We start from the raw sequence: 16,087 nt of genomic DNA, 5'->3' as shown, positions 1-16,087 counted from the left end.
TAGAGACTTAGATTTACCGCCCCCTTTTTTCAATGCTTTATTATATATACGTGTATAAATATATTACACAATTAAATTTTGCATTAAATGTGTGTTTCTTTTTATCTGAATACGTGTCCGTACTATATAAGGACGTATTCAAACAAATTCAAAAAACTGAAACCGAATCAATTGTATTACTCTTTATAGTCCGATTAAAGTGAAATTTAACGTCAAACAAATTGCAACACAAGCTTTTTTTTTACATTTTTAGTTTGTTATACACATCATATAAAACAGGTAAAAACCCTAAAAAAATCTTACCTTGACAAACCAGTTAAAAAAAGCAATTCAAATTTTGCATTTGTTTCGAGTTTCTATATGGCTCTGTATGTACACCATACACAGAGTTTTATACTGTAACCGGTGTCGAGGTAAACAAAAGTTATGAGGCCGCGCGATTTAAATATATCAAAATTAACACATTTACTACTTGGAGTTGGATTTAGAAGCTGTTGTGCAAAGTATGTATACATTTTCATATTATATTTACTTGATTTTACAACTTTTAGCCTCGTACATGCCCGAATATCAAATACAATGAATGAATTGTAATGGGTTTTCGCGTGTATATAAATCAGCGTTTGTCGTTTAAAACAGTAAAGATTTTTCAATTTTCATGATATATAAATAATCATTAGCCTATATATTAACATCCTTTTGATAATAATATGTTTATGAAGTAGGACAAATAAAAATAAACAAATTTAAATTTATCCTGGGTAGCTTCAAAATGTAACTACGGAAGCGTGTTTGGGTAAACAATGCACGAAATCTAGAATCAATTGTTATTAATTTTAGAATCACAAATGCATGATATTTATTAACAGATTATTAGTTTTTGGTATAAAATGTCATTGTGTATGATAGCTACTATGTTTTCATTTTAATAACATTTGGAAGATAAGAATTGAAAGGTAATACTGAGCGTGATACCAGTATATCACTATATTATCTTTTTTTACATACTAGTGATATATGAGATGTCAGGGGAGTAAAAAACAGATACAGAATTTACAATGATTATGTAATTTCAAAATTGTGATTCCAAAAAAGGGAGAAAACTTATTTTACAGTCATAGAAAGCATGCAGTTCAAATTGTTGTTGAGCTCCATGGTTTAACCAGACACATAGATAACATGCTATCTGTGTCTCTGGTTTATCTAAATTGTGCTACAAATATTGATGAGGAGCTATATTCGGAGTTAACTGTTGCTTTGCCAGTGGTAATAGATCCCACTTTTGAGTGTTAAATGCGTTGTACAATTTTACAAACACATGAGATAAGATAGTTTCAATACAAACGTAATGAATCAGAGATGTTTGTGCTAATATGGATATCTGTATGTCCATCTACACCGACTGTCTTTCTGTTTAAAAACATGTCTATCTGCCTTTCTGTCCGTCTGGCTCTGTTTTTTTGTCTTTACCAAAAAATAAAATTTGATAGATGTAAAACTTGATTCTGAGATACAGTTAACATCTGCCTATCTTTAATAGGGTTTGTCTATCTGTTGGAGTGTATAAATATCTGGTAAAATAAGTGATCCCTCGGAAGCATTAAAACAGCAAATTTACTGAAAATTGCTGGCAAGGTTTGATTGAGTCTGTGATCATGAAATCTGTATTTGACGTTGAATATACCTTCCGCTTTATAGTACACCCACATTTTTTAAGACCAGACAATGTTTTTTTTGTAATCTATTTTTTAAATTCCATTTTAGATGACTGGATGTAAAGCCGAAATGATAGAAAAGAGTATTGTTATCATTACTACGAGATGAGAAAACTGCAAGAGACCATAATATGATTAGAAGTTCAAAAAAAAGAATAAAATGTTAAAGTTAACGTATATTTATTTAAGACAATAACTGTGTAAGTTGCAGAAAGAACATAAACTTCGTGGCGATGTTGTCAGTAAAGTTGAAACCTTCGACTTTCATGTTTAAATCAAGTCTTTGTGTAAAACAAGACACTTTAAGCGTGAAGTAAGGTCCTAGGAAGGATCAAAGGCGTAAATGGCCTCCTGACAGCTAAAATACGTTACCACCATTGTTGTAACAGTAACAGTCATTTCAAGACGTTCTTTTCATGAAAAATGCAAAAACACGACTTGCAAATCTAGTGAAAAGACCATCGAAAACAGCAGGAAAAGGCTTTTTAACCACGATGCAATACTTTGAAAGTTATTGAAAGGATAACATTTTTTTTATAAATGTGACTAGGTGTAGTCGAACTAATGAGCATTATGAGAGACATAGAGATGTGGAGATAACCTTTAAATATCTCTTTATATAATAAGGAAGAACACATAAATAGGTTAAACATGATGTGATGGCATTCAATTTCAAAGGTTGAATATTTTTTAAAGCAACCTAAATGATACATGACATAAAATTGACTTTTTGTACATATACAATTCTAATTTTGAACCATTACTAAAGACATAACTACAGCTCATTTTTTAGCATTTATTCTTCACTAACTTAAGTGTTGTGCAATATTGATAGTTGGACAATACTGGCGATGATAAATGAAGTTATTTCTACTAAATCATGTTAAAAGTGATAGTTTGCATAACATTTATGGGTAATATTTAAATGGATGAGACTTTGGTAACGTACAAATATGTTAAATGGCACAGCAAAAGACTAAATAACGAGTTACTTTCAGAAATTGAGTATATTACCAGGTGCATTGTTTGTTCCTACAGATTTTAGGAAAAATAACTAAGTTTGTTTTCTTTATTTTCATAAATTTTTCAAAAATAGTTAAAAAAATGCTAGAATAATGTCAATGTAAATGATGTAACGTATGTTACATTTTGCTTTTAAAATGTCCTAAGTGATTATGTTTCTTTATAAAATATAAGCTTATGTGATATAAATATTATTTGAACCTCTTTTCAATTGTAAAAAATAGGTATTTTTAAGATAATGCAATTTGAACGTTTTGCATTATTATTATGAGTGGGTGGGGTAATAATCTTGTGTGTCACAAGTGAATAAATAATAAAAAAAAGAGGCCAAACCTTTTATGAACACCAAATACATGCTGGCTAAAAAACTACCAATCTATAACAGAGAAAGACAAGTCAGTCGCCACATATTAAACATATTACAATATTATATTACGATTTTTATCCCTGGACAGGTACTCGTAAACTACCTGCCATAAGTCAAGTTTTAGGGTTTTACTACAAGGTCCATGCATATATACTAATTGCAAAATTTTAAAGAAAGCTTGTGTTGCAATTTGTTTGATGTGAAGCTGCACATACTCATAACTTTAGTGGCCTATTATGTATTATAAAATGCTCTATCATAATTCACACATTTCAATACTGTACATAAAGAAATATCAATGCTGGAAAAAAATTTAAACGTACATGTAGATTAACAAGAATCTATTTATAATCCTGCAAGTTTGTATCGTGAATTGTCATTGGTCAAACGTGAAATCAATGCTGGAAATACTTTCACACATACATATAAAGTAATTTGAATCTATTTATAAACCTGCAAGTATGTAACGTCTATTTTCATTGGACAAAACTTAAACGTGAAATTAGTATCACTTGTTTTATTACAAAATGCAGTAAATAGTCTTTATATTCAAAATTAAATAAGAGGAAACAAATGGGAAGTTTTATAAATTATTGTAAAGATTTTGACAAGTTATGTGTATGGCCTCATAAAATCGATATAATTATATAACCATTACCTAATAGCTCGGGCACATACTGAGTTATGGGTTATATAACATGGCAGAGAGAATAGGGAATTTATTGTCTTCTCAGTTAATAACGTATATAATGTACTAAAATAAATCTACAAATTACTTTTGTGTTCTTTGGCTGGTTTACAATTTCCAATTAAAAACTGGTTCCCTAATCAATGAAAAGCGACCATGGGCTAATATGGATACCACGGTACCCGCACTGACAATATTCTTTAAGCAGTAACTCAGGAGCCAGTATTTTTAATTGAAATTGTAAACCAGTCAGTGCACTTCTGTTGCGTTAAAACATGGCGGCTGCGGAACCTTGTAATAATTTATAAATACAAACTATATTTTTTTCAAATGAATTAAAAATCATAGCAAGTTGTGGAACCGAGTGCCTAATAGTATGGTCCCATGAATTTGATTTCATACTTTAAAGAAGAATTCGGAAGAACTGCAGAAATTGCAAGATCAGAGGATTCTATTGCAGAGAGTAAGATTTTCATGATTAGTTTTATGAATTATGATTCAATATTTGGCGAAATTTCAAACCATTGATGACGATTTGCCCCACTGATGATTCGCCCCATAACGGCTCGGCCCACTTCATTGACAATTCATTCCAGATTAGTGACGACTCGATCCAACTTAAAACAAATATTTAAAATGTCATTTATGCATTCATAATTAAGAAATGATAAGAATAAATTGTTGTTACTTTTGTGAAATGAAACGTTCTCTGTACTGGGACACTTCATTTGTTACTATTAGAAGTCACTGGTTGCTATGGAAGTCTATGGTTGCTGTGGAGAGTTTACTTGTTGCTAAAGAAGTCAATGCAATATTGGTTACTAGTTGCCATAGAAGGTTAATGGTTGCCATGGAAAGACATTGCTTGATATGTGTATTGTTACCATGGAAAATCAATGGTTTCTTTTAAGTCACTGTTTGCTATGAGAAGTCACTGGTTGTTATGAGAAGTCAGTGGTTGCCATGGAATGTCACTGGTTGCTATGGAAGTCATTGCTTTCTATGGAAAGTCACTTCTTGCCATGCAAAGTCATCGGTTGCCATGGATAGGCACTGGTTGTTATGGAAAGCCTCTGTTTGCCATTGCAATTCAGTTGTCTCTATGTAAGCCACTGATTGATATGGAAAGTCAGTGTTTTTTATGAAAAGTCACTTGTTGCTATGAAAAGTCATTGGTTTGCTATTGAATGTCACTGCTTGCCATGTAAAGTCAATGGTTGCCATGGAAAATTACTAGTTGTGATTGGAGGTCACTGGATGCTAAAAGGTTTATTTTTCCAGATATTTATGATAGAAATGAAAAGTCAATGGTTCATATGTCAGTCAATGGTTGCTATGACGGTCAGTGTTTGCTATTGGAAATCACTGGTTGTCATGAATGTCTATGGTTGCTTTTGAAGTCAATAATTGCTAGATAAAGTCTCTGGTTGCTGTGGAAAGTTACTCGTTGCTGAGGAATCAATGGCTGCTAAGAAAAGTCGCTGGTTTCTATTGAAAGTAATTGTTTGCTATGGAAAGTAAATGGTTGCCATGGAATGTCAAATGTTACAATATTGGTTACCGGTTGCTATGGAAAATCAATGATGGCCACAGAAAAACGCTGGTTGCTATGGAAAGTAAATGGTTGCTATGTAAAGTCACTGGTTGTTATGTAAAGCTTTTGGTTGCTATAGGCGTCAATGGTTGTTTTTGAAAAGTCAATGGTTGAAAATGTATTACTGGTTATGATTGAAAATTATTTAAAAAATAATTTAACTACACATTATGAGTTCCATCCTCGTACAGATTATTTTTGCTGCTTTAATGAGTTATAAATTGTGTAAGAAAATAAAAATTACAAAACCGCCACTTAAAATGCAAACATACTGTTTCGTCCAAAAACCAAATCGGTGCAAGTGCAAAATCATTTTAGTTCGGCCGAGTATCTTTTTTAAAAGAAACTGCTTATTTCTATTGCTATATTCGTTTTGATATTCAACATACATGACTAAGTGATGTAAGGGAGGCTACTGGTGCAAGGGAGGCTACTGAGACCATTATATGCATAATGCTTAAATGTAAACTGTTGACAAAATAAAAAAAAACTTAGTATATTATCCATATCAGGCTGTAAGTTCATGAAGTTTTGGAGTTTTTTGTGTTTTTTTTTTTTAACAAATTAAACATAACCAGGTTAAAACAAACAACAACAATAACAGAACGATAACCTAGTAATGTATTACAATAATTTATTATAAAACTATTTATAGAAATGTTTAGGAACCATACTTTTTTCCTGGGAAAAAACAAACAGACCAGCAAACAAACAAAAAAACAACACCGTTTGCATTGAAACTATAAAACTATTTACAAACATGCATGGAGTCTCCCCAAGCAGTGCCAGCCATGCGGGGCCGTATTGTCACATATTATACTGTTGACCGATTCTTTACCTTTTTTACCTGTTCGTATTAGTACATTTCTTGTAAGTTCCTTATGTCCTTTGGGTATTAATAATATATATTTACACCTAAGGATAAAATTAATCGTATACAATCAATATTATCACGCGATACCCAAGCAGGCGACACATTTGTTTTTTCATTCGACTTTTCAGGTTTGATCAAAATTCTTTCGTCGTACGGAGTATACGTTTAACCAGACAACACTTTATGTTCTTTCGTATTCCGAGTTAACTTGTTATTACAGTTATTCACCTAGGCGAGTATTTTGTATTTCTTAAAGATTGATCAAATGTAGAAGACGTTGATATAATATAGTACTACTTATAACTAGACAGCCATTATTGTGATGCGCCAATGTGGAGCATGCCAGCCCCTACTCTCTGACCGGCAAAAGGTAACACGTTGTTATGCCACACCAGCGTGCTTTCTCAACGTCATGCGGGCGGTTGGTAACATATTTTACGTCTGATATTACCTCAGTCGTATTCAAAACCCGGACATTTCAAACATTACTTCTCAAAGTTGAAATAAGCCAGTCTGATCACATTTATAAAGCTCTTTTTATGAGTAATAATATTTCTTTGTTATGTAGCCTATTCATATAATAGTGAACCATTGCATACAGTGTTAAGATTATATTATTATTTTTTATAATTATTATTATTATTAACAATTATTATTCTTTATCATCAATATTATTATTATTTATTATTATTATTATTATTATTATTATTATTATTATTATTATTATTATTATTATTATCAATTTCATAATAAGTGAGAGCTTATCTGGTATCGATAAAAGATGAATGAGAAACAAAAATTATGGTTGTTACTGATTTAAATTACTCAAACTTGACATGACATCGATTATCCAAAAATATCTTCCACAAACATGAGCGTTTTTCTATAGTTTTTAAGATAATTCACAGGTCAGATAACTTCGAACTGTTTTTGTTCTGTCACTATGCATATATCAAAACCATAACAACGGTCGTTAAACATGTCTGTTGTTAGTAATATTATTACAGTGGTCCTTATTTTTGTTTGGTTTTTGTTATTATCTTAGTTTGGTAATAAGTCCTGGTTGTGTTCATCAGGTTCTAGAAGACAACTAATGTGATAAATGTTTATTATAATTCTAAAAGCAAAATGTTTAACTCTTCACTATTTTAAACCTGTAAAATCTCTTAAATTTCCTGTTTACTACAATTGAACAAGATGAACATATTCAACCTATGATGATCTCAAACTGTAAAAAGGTAGATACTTTTAATATAAGGGTAGATACTTAAGGTAGTACACCCCTAATGGGCACTATAAGGAACTGTAAAATACAACATAGGACATTTATATGCCTAAAATGGCAACTGTATGTAAAATTTGAACACAATTTAATGTGTGGTTTATTAGTTATGGATATTTTTCTGAACTGAAACTTTGCCATTAGAAGGGTTTTTTCAGATATGAGGAAACTCTGAATAATCTATAATATCATCATTATGAACATCGTCGGATACCCACGATTGATAAACATGTCACATAACATGCAATGGTTCGGTCGTGGGTATCCGACGATGCATTATGAAAAATGTTTTCCTATTGCTCATTGTTAAGAAACAAATAATAACATTTAGGCAAAAAATTAAACAAGCAAATTGATTGTTTTTAAACGAAATGTTTTTCATATGTATAAAAATGTAACCCTATCCCACCCACTTTTAACACTTATTTGACTATTTCCATGCGTAAAAAGCCTTTTTTTAAAATTTCCCTAAAATTTTCCACAATGAGGGGCTGTTTTCAAAATGTGCCTAAATTTTTCTAAATGTATATTGGTTTGTCTTGCCAAATATAAAATACTTATCGTGTAGTTTTTATTTTATTAACATTTCTCGTATCATATTTGCTATTAAATTTAGCATTATTTAATAAATAGATACCTTAAAAAAATAAACAATTAAAATGAAACACTTTTATTCTTCCATTAGGGATCTGAGAGATTAATAAAAATGTTAAAAAGAAAAATTTTTTCGCCTTCTGGGGTTTTAACCCACGCCTCTCAGTTTCAATTCACTTTACAGTGAGTCTAGCCTATTTGAATGGTCTTCAAAGTGAAGATAGTGCATTAGGGGTGAACTACCTTAAATCGTTATCTCTATAAACAGGTCGATGTACACAAACACTTTATCCTTTTGTTATAGAATGAGCTCCTTTTGACAGGTAAGTAATTCCGTTTATCAGATTACATTTCAAATTACATGTAGAAAATCTATGAAATAACATATTACATTAAACAGATAAAGCAATAAGTTCTGTATGAATACTCTTCATTTGTTAGTATTGTAAACTAAACTTAAGAATTTAAACAATATTTTACTTGAATATAAGAGTTTATATTTGTGTTCTTTGTTTCTATTTTTCTTAAATTTAACTTGATTTATGTGTAATGTGAATTTCAAAGTGTTTATATGGAAGTTATTTTTTATCTCACCGATGTTAATCCATAATAGTTAATTAAGATATAATAGTTTAATTTTGAGAATATTTGATAAATATAATCAAATCATTCAATGCATTTTTTTCTTTCTTTTTAAATGACATGGACGTAACCTTGATATAAGAAAAGTTTATGTCCGAAATTGGCTAGGTTTGTTTCTTTGGTTGATAAGACCCATGCCGATTGTAATGGTAATGAAATGGGAGAAAATGGTAAACACTATCTTTGGAATTTGTAGTGATGATTGCGATGATAATTGTGACAGTTGCACTGATGAAGGTGATGATAATAATTGTGGTGTGGATAGTTGTTTTTGGTGATGTGATGATGGTTGTAATGCTGGTGGTGGTGTTGTTTATGATGATCATGAGTCTGATGATAATGATGAAAATGATAGTGATGATGACGGTTGTAATTGTTTTAAGGATGACGATGATGACAATCAGTTAGTGAAACATGATAGTTGTGATTGTAATGATGATGATGGTTGTTATAATGCAGGTGGTGTAATGATTTTGGTGGTAATCGTGATTATGGTGATGATGGTTATTAAAGTGGTGATGATGGTTGTGGTAATGATAATAGCGTAATGATGATGACAATGGCAGATGTATTGATTTGTTGTGTATGAGTAAAGATAAATATAAGGCGTAGCATTTTACTGTACATTTAAATACTTAATTGAAGTAACTTATCACAGCGGTGTCTGTTTTTATTAGTTTTGTTGATGTCTTTCTCCAACGTAAACATGTTTTGTTTATGGTTTGAAAATTCCCAAATAAACACTCGTCACAAGGCTAATGCGACAGTGCGCTTCTCCTTGTATTTTATCAGGTCCGAGCGGCCGCCTGAGTAAACACACGACGTTTTGTTATCAAGCGGGATAGATTTCTGACATGGTCCACGTGGCTAGTATTTTACTACTAAACAGTTTGGTATATACAAAACGTAAATATATATTTTCTTCATATGGATATTTGCTCAATAAAATTACGTGCTTATCTACGTATCAAGCACAGAAAGAAAATATTCATATTTTATCTATCTTCTTGTAACCATTTTTAAACAAACTTAAACAATCATTATTTACTTTGATAGATAGAATAGGGAGAACACAAGCTTTAAGGTGACAACGGAGTCAATTATCACTGAAAATACCTTAAATGAGATTTTTTGCTAAGTAGATTTATCAACCTTTTCTGAACACATTCGTGATTTAATTTTGGAAGCAGTTAGTCCAAAAAATGTGTTTTTAAACGTTTTAAAACGGTACCTATACTATTTGTATCTGTTATTCGCGTAACCTGTCGATTATCGATAACGCTCCGCCCCCTGTTGAGGTTTCAATGAGGGAAATCGGTAGTTCCATATATCCGTGAATTACAGGTCCATACTGGTCCATAATTCTCGTAATACATGTATCGTACAACTACCGTACATCTTTTATGAATATCTCAACATTTAGCCTTTTTATAAATTAAGAAATTGTCGGCCAATGTATGTAACATAATGTATGAAACATAAATAATTAAGCATAGCGGCAAATCGCGCAACCACGGGGTTGATTAAAAATGTAGTTGCTAAAATATCCATAATGTGTGAACATAATTTGTCTGTCCCGTTAATCTGATAGATATTACATTGAGTTGATAGACTTTTGTACGGATTCAAGGGCTTACTTTACATTCAATCTCGTTTTCTAACAATGTCAAGTAAAACAACAACAAAAACAGACAACATTTTTATGAGAACGCCTATATGACTTGTGGTAAGGTGTCCCTGACAAATTTCTAAACCATTTTAGCTTGTCTAAGGATGATTATTTCTCTATGAATAAAAAAAGACATTAAAATATATTCTCTGTGAAAATAAATTGTTCGCCAGTAAATCGGACACAGTACTAATAAATCTGGGACAAAGTATGAAATTTATTGTATATCCCGGTAGAAACCGTGCATAGATGATATTCATAATAGAAGTCAAGAAGGCCAGATCATAATGATCGAGTAATACCTTTTATTTCTATTAAAATATGTGAAGCATTATCAATTTGGTGGAAAAAATATATAATATCCCGTTCTTATTTGTACATCTACCATGGACTTTAAAAGACAGTCAGAAGCTCAGTTTTTTGTTATTTCATTTTATATTTTAACGGAATTTCATACACGAATACACAGGCAGAGTGACACTGGTATGATACAATAATAATGCTGATGATAATAATAATAAACTTCCAAAAAGGAAACAAATTAATACCCCGCTAGCGGTGCGCAAATGCGTTCCATTTCCCCCCACTGAGTGCCTCAAATTTTACCGATAGTCACGTGACATGTGCGACAGATACCAGACGGACAGTAAATCACGTTAAGAATTGAAGAAATTTTGGCTATAAACTGATATTTATCAGCAGCTTTTTAATTGGCCAGATGTCACTGGGTCATAACATGTTGTTAGTAAGCTATGTTTACGGAGTGTAATTTACGCAATTGTGACCTCTCTGGCTGCGATATCTGTGTCATCTAATGAGCAATTCATAATTATCGCAGAAAACCCGTAGGGGTCCGAGAGAATGATACAGACACCGATTATAACACTATTATCTCTGTGATGATATAAGCAGAGTCGGACCCTTAACCCATGAGATCGGGCATACCGAAATTTTAAGAGATAATCCTACCAGCAATTATAGAGCAATAGTCGGTTTGTAGAGGATATGTTGATGTATGTGGTCTGTCCGAGGTCTCACTCAGTAATCCGGTCATATAATGAAGCTCTCTAATATATAAATACTGCCGCAGCTGATAACAGTCTTGTCCGCGAAAACAACATTTATAATAATTGATGGACAATCATGGTCCTTTGGAATGGGTTGGAAACTGTGAAGTAAAAAGATATATCAAGATATATAACAATATTTATTGAAAAGTTTACAATGTACGTCTATATATAATAAACTGTTAATGGTGAATGCAATGAATCAGTATAATAACAAAGTACATGTATACAAAATATGAAATGATGACATGAAGGATTCCTTTTACAAAGTTGAGCTTTAAAATACTTATTAAGAACATAGTTTAATACAAATTACTTATACTTATTACTAGAGTGAAATGCACAACAAAAATGTATCACTAACCTGTGAAGTAAAAAGATATATATCAAAGATATATAACAATATTTATTGAAAAGTTTACAATGAACGTCTATATATAATAAACTGTTAATGGTGAATGCAATGAAGCATTGCATTCGTTGTACAATGTAAACGGGTCACAGGTTAGATAGAAAGCGACTTATTATTATGTAATAGGTTATGAAGAAAGAAAAAGTATAGATTGGAAAAGATAATTCGGCTACTGTATAGGTATACAGGAGAGGTTTATAGGACTGTTTTGATAATAGTAATAATAAGGGGAATGAAAAATAAAAACAACACGCATGATCTATTCAATTATTTATCTATTTAAATATATTTATCAATTCAAAAACACATAACTCTTTATTTTACAATTCGCCCTACGACACACTCCCCCTACTTTATAAATGGCGTCCCGACATTTCCGAACCTAATATATAAAAGGAATCAAAATATGATGATAGATGAGATGAAATGGCATATGAAATGAAAGTGACTTTGAAACATGAAAGTATTATAAATATATCAACGACATGGTACTACTTATCGAGTTTGTCTGAAACAAAACAGTACTAGTAAGTATAATAATTTGTACTTTGAAGTAGGATCAGGATAGTGTCCTAACAAAATCACCAGCACATGTCCTGAAATGACAAACAAAAACAACAAGGTATGATTAATGATAATCACAAGTGAAAAATGTCATCGGCACACACATACAATTGATGTTTTCTGGATCATCTGAAATGATTCAAAAATTTGCAAATTAATGGCACTAATACAATGTTTATTTCCTATCAATACCATCAAGATATGCCTCTTGTATTACAACGTTTTCTGAAAAAAAAAAAATCAACATAATTGATTCAAAATAGAGAAACAACAGATTTAAACAATCACACTTACATAAAGTATTCACTCATTTGAAAAATCATGCTCAACTAAATCATCAAATACAGATATGATTCCAGAGACAATATGGACAAGATACGCAGGATGACATTTGGTACACAATCTTGGAAAGCCTGATCTAACCAATTAAGAGCTGGTTCAACCTATGCCTCGGATAATTCGTACTTACTAAGGTGCTCACGACGTGCGCTTTGGTCATAGAAAAAGAAGGAGTTTTCTGGGAACCTCCACCAAGCCTGTAAGATCGTCTAAGAAGTAAGGAATAAGCATTGTAGCGGAGCTTAAAGTATTGTTTGGCGCAAAACATCTTTGAATCTCTCTTAATCTGGCAGGTAGTTTTGCGTGGAACGTACATCATCCTGTCTCTTCACACATGGCCAATCCGTGGTTGACAAATGAAAAGAAGCAAAGAGATAAAAACGATGGACGTGCTTCTTACCATTCTGTACCAATTGCCCTTCAAAGCTTCACTTGGTAGACAAGGTATGTAAATGGTTAGGCTGGCTGATGAGACGATGTACGGTCATTTCCCATTATATTCGGCCAGTTTCCCTTTGTTCTGCCCTTGATGGACAAGTTCTTGGGACAAGAACTCGACATCTACTCTGTGGTTGCGATAATACAGAACTTTCGAGCTCTCTCATCATAACTTTTGCTTTGTTGAGGACAATACACGCTCTTACTTGTATCAATCTAGCCTTTTCGTATGAATGCAGTCTTGAGACGTGTACATCAGTAAGCTTTAACCAGTACTCTGAATGTTTGCTGGCAGACAAAGTGGCTACTGATGGTAAAAACCGCACAACGAAGGCAGTATCAGTGGCACAAGTCTGGGATGTAGCCGAACATCAGATAGTAAGAGAGACCCCGTACTCTCATGATGTGTGGCATTGTAGCATGGACTAATGTAGGAACATGCCGCTTCCCATCAACGCTTTTGATTATCATTCAATGGGTCCCAGCAATCTGAACACTCGTATTTTGGTTTCAAAGCGTTCGGTCATTGTTTAATTTTACAACGTTGCACATCATTTATTTGTGTCAATGATTATGAGCGTGATTCGAACTTCTCGTCTCTACGTATACAAGCCTAAATATGCAACGATTTGAAATGAGTTATAGTTCCCTTGATCAGATTGTGGCTTCCGCTAGTTACATAGCCCTGGTCGCTGCTGAATCCGTGCTGGACAATACGAATAAGTGACTACAAATGAGTTCTTATGACACAGAGAAACCTTTGCAGTGGTCTTGCGTCTGGTTCCTGTAGGGTACGCCTGAAGCATATCGTCCTAAAATGATCAGTGATCGACCAGCAGTCTTCATGCCTCTTTGATTTCTACTCAAGTGACAGTAAAATCGATGCAGCTTACAATACCACACTCATTGGGGTACATGATTAACTGTAATCGGGACGATTGTGCTATGTACATGAAGTTAAAGGTCGAATTATAATATTATCATCATCTGTCTGAGTCCAAGATTTTACTATTATTTTCAATCAACACAAACCAGCAATTATAAGTGAGATTCGGCACTGACCAAGGCAAAGTAAAAACCTTTTTTAAATAAGTGAGTCCGTCCTATCCCGACCCTTGGTGCCCAGGTCCATCAACATCGCAAAGACGCTGTAAATATATCTTCCTTCCAAGTTGATTTCTGTGAGAAGGAACGAGTATGCTTATATACAGGTGTACTACTTTGCACAAAAAGAAATTGTCTGATGTCTTCTGTCACAGGATCCTAATGCATCAGAAATAAAGATTCACTTTCCAGTCGCGCACATAAAGCATTAAATCCCGAAAAGTCTGCGTCCGTCCGGCTTAGTCGAAATCGAACTTTCCTAAGGTGATCAAATGATGTACGCGATTAGAATACAATCTTGATTCTGCTGCATTAATACCGCAGTCAGTTATTTTAGAATTGGCAAGTTCTGTAAGAACGATCACTTCATGGCGTGGTAACACTGTGGTGCTTATATGTTGTTATCACTAGAGGATATAGGACGTTGAATCTTATAAAGTAGAGAGTCCTGTAGCAATTGTGGCAGCAAGAACTTATTAATGATTTAAAAAGTATTTTACCTGGTAATGTGAAATGTTGACGTCTCGATAAACTCATCTGCCAATTCGGCTTCTGCAATCCACTTCTATAAAGTCTGCGTGTAATCATAGTTAGCCAGATGCTGCCAATCTCTATCTTTCAATGACTTGTATTGCATCAAAAGCTTGGCTGTGGTGTTGACATTATTCGTTGAGAGGATTTATTTATCCGTCTACTATACCTCGAATTTCCTGCCATCACAAATAGATCCCGATGCAAACTTTTCAGCTCACGCGCCCCCTTCCCTGAGAGCAAGAAATTCGAGCTTATGTGCAGGATAATTCCTCTCGGATGGCTTCAAGCTCCGACTGGCGTATGCTATCACTCGATCTTTTTCATCTTGCTTCTGATACAGCACAGCTCCAAGACCTACACTAGAAGCATCCGTGTGAACCTTGAATGGTTTACTGTAATCGGCATAGGCTAGAATCGGAGGACAGGTAAGTATCTCTTTCACTTTTTCAAAAGAAAGTTGGTGTTCATCTTCCCACTTAAATGGAGTTTTCTTTACAGGTTTCTTTTGATTTAACTTTTGTTTCTTTGTAGGATGACCGATTAGAAGATTGTTGAGTGGACGAACTATTGACGCGAAGCCTTTGATGAATCTCCGATAATATCCCGAGAATCCAAGGAATTGACGTACTTCTTTCACAGATTTTGGAGTTGGCCATGATTTTACTGCTTGTATCTTTTCAGGATCTGCTTGAATTCCGTCTTTTGATATAACGTGTCCTAGATATGTTGTCTGTGTCTTAAAGAATTCACATTTTGAAGGCTTGATTGTTAAATTGTATTCAGCTAACTTTCCAAAAACGGCATCTAATCTTTTGATGTGTGTTTCGACGTCTTTGCTAAAAATGATGATGTCATCCAAGTAAATGAGGCAGTCACGCAAATTCATATGGCCCATACAACGTTCCATCAGTCTTTGGAAAGTGGCAGGTGCATTACACAAGCCAAAGGGCATTCTGTTGCACTCATAGAATCCTAAACCACTTCCAACCTGAAATGCTGTCTTTTCCTTGTCCTCTTCTCGCACTTCGACCTGCCAGTAACCAGATTTGAGGTCCAGTTTAGAGAAATATTGAGAGCCTGAAAGTAACTGTAAGGTGTCTTCAATCCGCGGAATAGCATATGCATCCTTCTTAGTGCGTAGGTTAAGCTTTTCGAAAAATCGATGCAGAAACGAAATCTTT

Source organism: Ruditapes philippinarum, unplaced genomic scaffold (genome assembly GCF_026571515.1).
Source record: "Ruditapes philippinarum isolate M1 unplaced genomic scaffold, ASM2657151v2 ctg16845_1_1_1_1, whole genome shotgun sequence".
NCBI classification, from domain to species: domain Eukaryota; kingdom Metazoa; phylum Mollusca; class Bivalvia; order Venerida; family Veneridae; genus Ruditapes; species Ruditapes philippinarum.
The sequence above is the reverse complement of the archived record's forward strand: the minus strand, read 5'-3'. Positions refer to the sequence as shown.